We start from the raw sequence: 9,340 nt of genomic DNA on the forward strand, positions 1-9,340 counted from the left end.
TTTGTCCTGTCTGAAGGGAAACTTGCTGCCTGGACTGGATCGAGCACTGGTTCAGGAATCCGTGACAGCCTGTCGGATCCCCATCATACTTTGTTGGATTCGGAATCCGTATTGGTGCGGAAGCACCTGCGGCTGGTGCCGAAGTAAATGGACCTGGTTGTACCGGAGGTGCTTGAGCGACACCGACTTGCTGCATCAGTGTCTGTGAACACTGCATAATATGAGCTGGTCTTGTTCTTGCTTCTCGACTCTAGCAAGTAAGTTCTCGAGCAGGTCTCGTGGTGACAATTACCAGTAGCATCCATGTTGTTGGCCAGAGTATTCTGCCACAACTCTCGGATGGATTGTGGATGCGGCCCATATTTAGGGAATAGGCTAGACCTACGCCTGAGGTGCAGAGTCTAACGTGCTGGCGGTATTCACCAGGGACCCTCGCAAGAAGGTATGGATTTGGCTGCGTCCGATACACAGGTCACGGCCCTCGGGTTAGGTTCCCCTATACAGGTACTGGTGAACACTGGATAAGGTGCAGAAGAATAAATGTAGACGACAGGCCGGGTCAAAACAAAACAGACGATAAGGTACCAGGGAGCAGATGTAACCGGGTCACAGGGAGTAGCTGAGGTCAGAACCAGATATCAGGAGCAGTACAAGGGGTCAGACGAATTTGGAGTCACAAACAAGCCAAGGGTCAAGATCAGGATAACAGGTAAGTACTTGGAACGCTGGTATGGTATGGAGCCTATACTCTGGCACCTGTCTGGTGCCAGAGGCTTCCTCTTATAGAGGAATTTCAAACCTGGTGCCAAACGTGACTTCACGTTTGGTGCGCCTGTCCTTTTAAATTCCTTTGCAGGTCGGTGCATGCGCTCCTAGGAGAGCTGCGGCCGCCTGTACTTCCAGCCGGCATGAGGGGGACCCAGAGTGGACATCACAGCAGCAGGCGCCGGAGACTCCCCGCCCGCTGCCCGCCGCAGATTCCAGTGCTGCCAGACCCGGTAAGTGGTAGCCAGTGTCCGGCGCACTGTGACAGAGATCTATTGTTGTCTTCTGACATAACATGGGAACTATTAAGAGAAAAAAACCGCCAGACAAAGCAGGGAGACGGAGAAACAAAGGAAAACAGACCAGAAAAGCAGAGAGATGCAGAGGAAAGCAGGCAGGCCAGACAAAACCAGCCAAGAGAGAGGTGAGAATAAACAATGCATTTGTAGCAGGTGTACAGAGAGGCTGGGACAGGTTTGCTGGATTTCTAAAAAAGAAAAGAGATCTGTTCATAAGAGCATGCAGCAGATGTCCCAGATTTTGCCGAGTGAGATGCAGGAGAAACTTTGACATTGCTGAAGATCCAAGAGAGGGATGCAGTCATTGGGCAGGCCAGATAAACCTTTCAAAAAAAGAGGCAAACAAAAAGAAAACATGCAAAGTAGCTATGCAGAGACGTTGGGACCAGTTTTCTGGATATCTGAACAAGAAGAAAAATCAATTCATAACAGCAATTAACAGAGGCAAACCAGGCATCCCACCAGCTCATCAAACTACAGAAGAGACCTGCTCTATGCCTACCAGCTGCCAAAGCACAGAGACTGTCCCTCTAACAGTGGAAACATTTACTTTCCACTCAATACTTGGAGAGGGAGGTTATGGCAAAGTGATGCTGGCAACAGATGCTATTCGTAGGTAAAAGAGTGACAGTTAAAATCTTAAGGAAGAGAGCACTTATAGAATATGAGGACAGTTTGGTAGAGTGTTGGGTCCTTGAATTGGCACATGAGAGCATTTTTCTAATCCATGGTTATGCAGCCTTCCACACAGAGAGCTATCTATACTGTGTAATGGAACTGGCTGGAGGAGGAGATCTGTTCAAATTCATGAATGAGACCTCAGAGCTGGACCTCACCATAATAACATTTATAGCTGCTGAACTGGTTTGTGGACTGCAGTTTATGGATTCAAGAGGAATAATTAATTGGGACATAAAACTGGATAACATTTTGCTGACCACTGATGGTCATGTCAAGATCACCAACTTTGGTTTGGCCCTATTGAATGCGTTTGGAGAAACTGATGCCACAGACTTTGGTGGGATACCTGGCTATAATGCTCCAGAAATGATAAACTGCCAGCCATACAGTGCAGGTGTAGACTGGTTCACATTTGGAGTTATTTTATACAGTCAGGTGCATAAATATTGGAACATTGACAGAATTTTTATTTTGACCTCTATTCACCACCACAATGGCTTTGAAATGAAACAAACAAGATGTGCTTTAACTGCAGACTTTCAGATTTAATTTGAGGGTAATTACATCCAAATCAGGTGAACAGTGTAGGAATTACAACGGTTTCTATATGTGCCTCCCACTTTTTAAGGGGTCAAAAGTAATGGGACTATCAACTCAAAAGCTATTTCATGGACAGGTGTGGGCTATTCCCTCGTTATTTCATTATCAATTAAGCAGGTAAAAGGTCTGGAGTTGATTCTAGGTGTGACATTTGCATTTGGAATCAGTTGCTGTCGACTTTCAATAGGAGATCCAAAGAGCTGTCACTATCAGTGAAGCAAGCCATCATTAGGCTGAAAAATCAAAACAAACCCATCAGAGAGATAGCAAAAACATTAGGTGAGGCCAAATCAACTGTTTGGAACATTCTTAAAAAGAAAGAATGCATCGGAGAGCTCAGCAACACCAAAAGACCCGGAAGACCATGGAAAACAACTGTGGTGGATGACAGAACAATTATTTCCCTGGTGAAGAAAAACCCCTTCACAACAGTGGGACAAATCAAGAACACTCTCCAGGAGGTAGGTGTATATGTGTCAAAGTCAACAATCAAGAGAAGACTTCACAAGAGTGAATATAGGGGGTTCACCACAAGATGTAAACCATTGGTGAGCCACAAAACAGGAAGACCAGATTAGAGTTTGCCAAACAACATCTAAAAAAGCCATTACAGTTCTGGAACAACATCCTATGGACAGATGAGACAAAGATCAACTTGTACCAGAGTGATGGGAAGAGAAGAGTATGGAGAAGGAAAGGAACTGCTCATGATCCAAAACATACTACATCATCAGTGAAGCATAGTGGTGGTAGTGTCATGGCGTGGGCATGTATGGCTGCCAATGGAACTGGTTCCCTTGTATTTATTGATGATGTGACTGCTGACAAAAGCAGCAGAATGAATTCTGAAGTGTTTTGGGCAATATTATATGCTCATATTCAGTCAAATGCTTCAGAACTCATTGGACGGCGCTTCACAGTGCAGATGGACAATGACCCGAAGCATACTGCAAAAGCAACCAAAGAGTTTTTTAAGGCTAAAAAGTGGAATGTTATGCAATGGCCAAGTCAATCCCCTGACCTGAATCCGATTGAGCATGCATTTCACTTGATGAAGACAAAACTGAAGGGAAAATGCCCCAAGAACAAGCAGGAACTGAAGACATTTGCAGTAGAAGCCTGGCAGAGCATCACCAGGGATGAAACCCAGCATCTGGTGATGTCTATGCGTTCCAGACTTCAGGCTGTAATTGCCTGCAAAGGATTTGCAACAAAGTATTAAAAAGTGAAAGTTAGATTTAGGATTGTTTAGTCTGTCCCATTACTTTTGGCCCCTTAAAAAGTGGGAGGCACATATAGAAACCGTTGTAATTCCTACACCGTTCACCTGATTTGGATGTAATTACCCTCAAATTAAATCGGAAAGTCTGCAGTTAAAGCACAACTTGTTTATTTCATTTCAAAGCCATTGTGGTGGTGAATAGAGGCCAAAATATGAAAATTCTGTCAATGTCCCAATATTTATGCACCTGACTGTATATACTCACCATAGGATCGTACCCTTTCCCTGGAGAGTCAACATCAGAGGTAGAGACAATTATACTTACATAAGAACAAGCATTCTCAGGCCTTACTGATCCTGTAACAGAGGTCATTTTAAGAAAGCTTCTGTGCAAAGAACAGTCCTTCCGGCTCGGGTAAATGATAATGTGCAAGAACACCTACTTCTCTTTAATTAACTGGGAAGAGGCAGAGACTGGAAAAACTGCATCCCCAGTCACGCTGCACAAGGACTCCATGGATCTAGATACAGAACAGCAAATTAAAGTCCCCAAAAGTGAAGTTTTCAAAGAACCAATTACTTCCACGAACCGGAGGCTGTTTGACAACATTCAATTTGTGTGCCCCATATGTGGTGAAACTTATCACAATGTGCCAATGGAAGCAGATACTATACCATCAGATGAAGACTTGCACTAACATAAACAGAAAATCTGCAGTTCTAAAAACATATTTTATCCTACTAGGTGTGCTGTCTACCCTAACCTCTACCATGTCCCTGGATATGCACTGTCTGCCACCTGCCCAGACCCCGGATAATCTCCCTGGAGAGGCACTGTCTACTGCCTCATTTGACCTCGGCTACATCCCAGGAAATGCACTGTCTGCTGCCTGCTGTGACCTCTGCTACATTCAAGGAGATGCACTGTCTGCCGCCTGCCCGACCTTGGCTATGTCCCTGGAAATGCACTGATTACTGCCTAACCCGACCTCGGCTACGTCCCTGGAGATGCACTGTCTGCCGTCTGCCCTGACCTCGACTGACCTCTGCCCTGACCTCCCTGGAGATGCACTGTCTGCCGCCTGCCTCGACTTCGGCTACATCCTGGGAGATGCACTGTTTATCGCCTGCTGCAACCTCTGCTACATCCCTAGAGATGCACGTAGCTGGAGATGCACTGTCTGCCACCTGCCTTGACCTCAGCTACGTCCCTGGAGATGCACTGTCTGCCACCTGCCCCAACCGTGGCTACGTCCCAAGAGATGCACTGTCTGCCACCTGCCCTGACCTCGGCTATGTCCCTGGAGATGCACTGTCTGCTGCCTGCCCCGACCTTGTCTACGTCCCTGGAGATGCACTGTCTGCCGCCTGCCCCGACCTTGGCTACGTCCCTGGAGATGCACTGTCTGCCGCCTGCCCCGACCTTGCCCACTGTTCCTGGAGATGCACTGTCTGCCGTCTGCCCCGACCTTGGCTATGTCCCTGGAGATACACTATCTGCCGCCTGCCCCGATCTCGGCTATGTCCCTGGAAATGCACTATTGATTCTTTAACTGAATTATATACATTGCTCACTTAAAATAAAGTTTTAAAAAAATAAATAAAGGTATCTTGCTTAAATATATGTGGATTTACTATGCTTCAACCCCAAAATAGGAAAAATGTGGAAAGAATAAATCAAGGAATGGTAGGGCTAAAAGAAGCTTTATCCTTAAAAGTTCAACAGAGATGTGTTTAGAAATGGTGTACTTTATACAATCTATTGGAAAACATAGAGGGCCTGATTCAGAGTTGTATGTAATGTCCATACCGCATGCATCCGAGTTGCACTTCACATGCGTACCGATGGTCAATGCTGGGAGATGCAGAATGAATTTGGATGCAAGAGTTCTGAATTTCAGTGGGCATTACAGGGATGTAACAGGGGGTGGTTAGGTAGACCCCAATGTGCCTTGGGCAGGTTGGGTTCAGCGACTGTGTCTAAAGATGCAGTTGTACTTTGTCAAAGTCAAATAATTGGGTATGATCGCTTTACAATTATTATCTGATGATATAGTTGTCTATAGTCTGATGACGAGTTACTTGGACACTACTTTGCGTCGGTGCAATCCAATGCGCACAAAAGCGAACGCACACATGTATTCACATACACACACGCATACACAGATGCACATATGCGAATTTCACACACAGATGCACATACGCGAACGCATACATATAAAATGGTTCCCACACATTATAGTTAATAATCAGAGTTATTAAAGGTATTGCTAGCTAGTAATTATGTTGTGAGATGTACTTAAAAGAGATCTAAGGTTCAGAATACAGTGGAGATGTCATGTTTGGTATCATACTAAATCCCTGTTTATTTGCAGATATCCGTTTCTATCGGCAAAGAAGTCGCATCATGCGTCTGCTAGTTATGGATGATAGGGAGTTATTGAGTAGAATGTTATTACTTGCATGCAGTGTTGTAGCCAGTTTTAACCAGTTCTTCGGCGGGAAGCTACACAATGTGACCGTTGGAAGACTGAGCCATACCCCTGATGACACCATATGAACTGACCAATGACCAGATTGAACAGAAGCAAGAACCAATGAAAACCTGTCAATTTGTCCCTTTCTTAACTCTGAAAACTGTAAGGTATATAGGCTTGTGTCCTGACCCCAGTGTTCAGACATCTTCTTTGCGACCACAGACTTCTGGACTGAATGACTGTATACTTGGTCTCCCCTATCTCTTCCCCGGCCCTTCCCCATAAGGCCATGGCACTTTTTCAGGTGCACCATCTTATGTCCCTATTTAAAAAATGGAGGGGGGGGGCACCAATGCTCTCTCTGGCACAGGGCACCAAAATTCTAGTTACACCTCTGGATCCGGCTGTTGTGAAAGATAGTTGGCCATTAAAGTCCTGGCTGTCTTTGTTTTTTGGCTGTTATATCATACAAGTACTCCAATATCCAAATACAACATAACTTTGCTAAAACACCTAAAAAAGTACATGCGGAACAGTTGTCTTGTTCATCTGGCGTTTCCAATCAACCTCTATAGGTCGATAAATGATATTATCTGATCAGCAAGAGACAGGTACTCAGGCTTCATATGTACATGGTCTCGGCGGTTGTAGGTTAAAGAATTACTTGAGAGGTTAAACTACAACCTACACCTTAGTAGCAATGGCGTATCCATAATGTGTAGTGTACATGGGCAGCTGGGTCCAGGGGGACCCACACCGCACACCCTGCACCCATATATAGTTACACTCATCTCTCTCTGCAGTCTTGCATCTGCCGATGGCTCGGGGCTGCAGGGCAGCAACAGTCACTGGGGCAGAAGATGAGCAGGGCTGCGGCCAACCTGTGTCCACCATCACTGAGGACAACGTTGCTGCCATGCGGCCCATAGCTGAGGTGGACGCCAGGGTGACTGTGGCCCAGTTAGAGAAGTAGATAGGCATTCACATTGGGATCCATATACTCGATACTCCATGAAAAGCTTGGCCTGGGGAAAGGTTTCTGCACGCTAGGTGCCCCATCAGCTGTCTCAAGAGCAGGAGGCAGCTCGGGTGACTTTGGAGCCGCCACATGCTGACCAGGGTTTGATGGCAGTCGCTCAAACTCTGTCTGGGAGACCATCAGTGGCGATGAATCCTAGATATACAGTTTTGACCCCGAGATCAAGCAACAGTCGGCCAAGCAGATAGTGGCTGTTTTTTTGTGGCCAAGACTGGTCATATAGCTACCGTACCACTCGGGCAGCAGAGCACTGTCAATGGGTACTGGTATGCCAACCAATGCCTGCCTCAAGTGCTGAAAACCATTTCCATCCAAGAACTTGCGCTCGTGGTGCCCTTCTTCATCACGACAATGCACCTCCCCACAAGTCCACGAAAATGGTGGATTTTCTAGCCCATGAACGTGTCCAGGAGCTTGGTCATCCACCATACAGTCCAGACCTGGCCCCCTGCGTCTTCTTCATGTTCCCGCAAACACAGCGCAAGATGCATTGGATTCATTTTGAGTCACCGGAAGCTGCAATGTAGACCTTCATCCAATAAGTATAAGACATCCCTGCTTTAGAATAGGAATGGACATTGGAAGTCTGGCATCGAATAGTTGCCGGGCTTCCGACAACAAATCATGCGATGCGATGGCAGCTAGCCATCACATCACAAAAACTTGACAGTCGCGATGGTTATACTACCGCCAGAGAAGGACCTTCGTCCATGTCACTCTGGGGGCGTGCCCAGCACTCTCCAAGATGCTGGGCTGCCCCCCAGGCTCCCCCTAGGTAGTCTCCTGCTGCAAACCCGCTGCTCTGTATAGCGCTTCCCCTCCACAGCCAACCATCAGATGGGCATCGGCAAGCTGCATCCGATGGCTGGCAACCACCAAATTTTCCGGAATTCGATGGAAAAAGTACTTCCATTGAATCGTAAACATCGATTGGTTGCTAATGCTTACCATCGACTTCCGATGTCCATCCCTACTTTAGACTAGTCCAGCTGCTTCACCAAGTGGTGTGAGCGCATGCAGCTTTGCATAGACTCCTCTGGCAAATACTTTGAAAAAATGTAATGTTCACTTTGGGCCTGATTCAGCAAGGAATGCACACAATTGACCAATTAATTTGCACTGCACATTGCAGTGCGCGTGCGTGAACCAGACGCTGCGATCAGGACTGTGCTCACAGAGGCTTCGCAGACCCATGGCAGAGTGATTGACAGGAAGTGCCATTTGTGGGTGGTGACAATATTAAAATTGAACCTCTATATACCCCTGCCTGTACCTTCTAAAATCCTACCTATAAACCTCTAAGGATGACGCTTAATTTGCGTACGCAGTCATACAGTAAATAGAGACTCCAGACTTAGAACATGTGGTTCCAAAGCACAAAGTATTATTCAAGTAAAAAGTACAGTCAGTTACATGCTATGATCTGTGTACAATTTAGCGCAAAGGAATTATACAGACCCAAGCACAGTATACATACGCAGCGCCTCTGGACCCAGATACTGGCATTCAGAAAGAAAACCTCCGTCAATCAGCATTCAGCAAGAAGACTAATATTCCAGCGTTTGAGCACACATATTTATACCACCCCCAGAATAGACAGGACAATAGAGACGTTTGTTGCTGATATCATTGGTTCCCAGGGGAGAAGCATATGTTACAGTGCATTTAATAGGCTGGTTCAAATAGACTCGCCCAGCCTCTAACAACTGAGGGTCTCCGCCTCCCCGCCCTCATGCTACATCCTAACAGTTGTTCCTAAAATATACATTTTGTTGCTTGTAGTCTCTGCGGTCCATAAGTTGGGAATGCATGATGCGATCTCCACACCAATAGTACCGGAATTCTGTTGAAAGAGTATGCATCAGTACGAACCCAAACACTGCTGTCTTAACATGTATAGAACCTTAGTTATCAAATATCTTTATTTCACAGCATTTAAACTAACTGAACCAACTTAAATCATATACTTTAAAGCTTATTAAACCTTATGTGTGAATATGTAATGTGTGAGTATTCGGGGTTTGATATAAAGACGTATTAATGTGTGTATGAAGATGGGTGCACTTAACTCTCACTAAGTGAACATCTTAGCAGTGTGACATGCTGAGCCAGATAGTTCCACATGCCCTCTGTCAGCAGGCCCCCACCTTTCCTGTGTTCAAAGGAAAAAGCTCTTTTGTTCTCCCAGTCTCTTGTGTGAAATGCAAATTGCCCAGCTACAAGAGACAGACCTAAGATGACACTCTAGTCTTTGAAA

The 9,340-nt window shown here is 45.8% G+C and overlaps 1 pseudogene; it reads left to right on the forward strand.

Annotated features, from left to right (window-relative positions):
• Window positions 1–1,060: 1,060 nt before the first annotated feature.
• LOC148506056 (protein kinase C-like 2) lies at window positions 1,061–7,017 on the forward strand (annotated as a pseudogene).
• Window positions 7,018–9,340: the final 2,323 nt, after the last annotated feature.

Source organism: Taudactylus pleione, unplaced genomic scaffold (genome assembly GCF_031769625.1).
Source record: "Taudactylus pleione unplaced genomic scaffold, aTauple2 ptg000430l, whole genome shotgun sequence".
Lineage (NCBI taxonomy): Eukaryota > Metazoa > Chordata > Amphibia > Anura > Myobatrachidae > Taudactylus > Taudactylus pleione.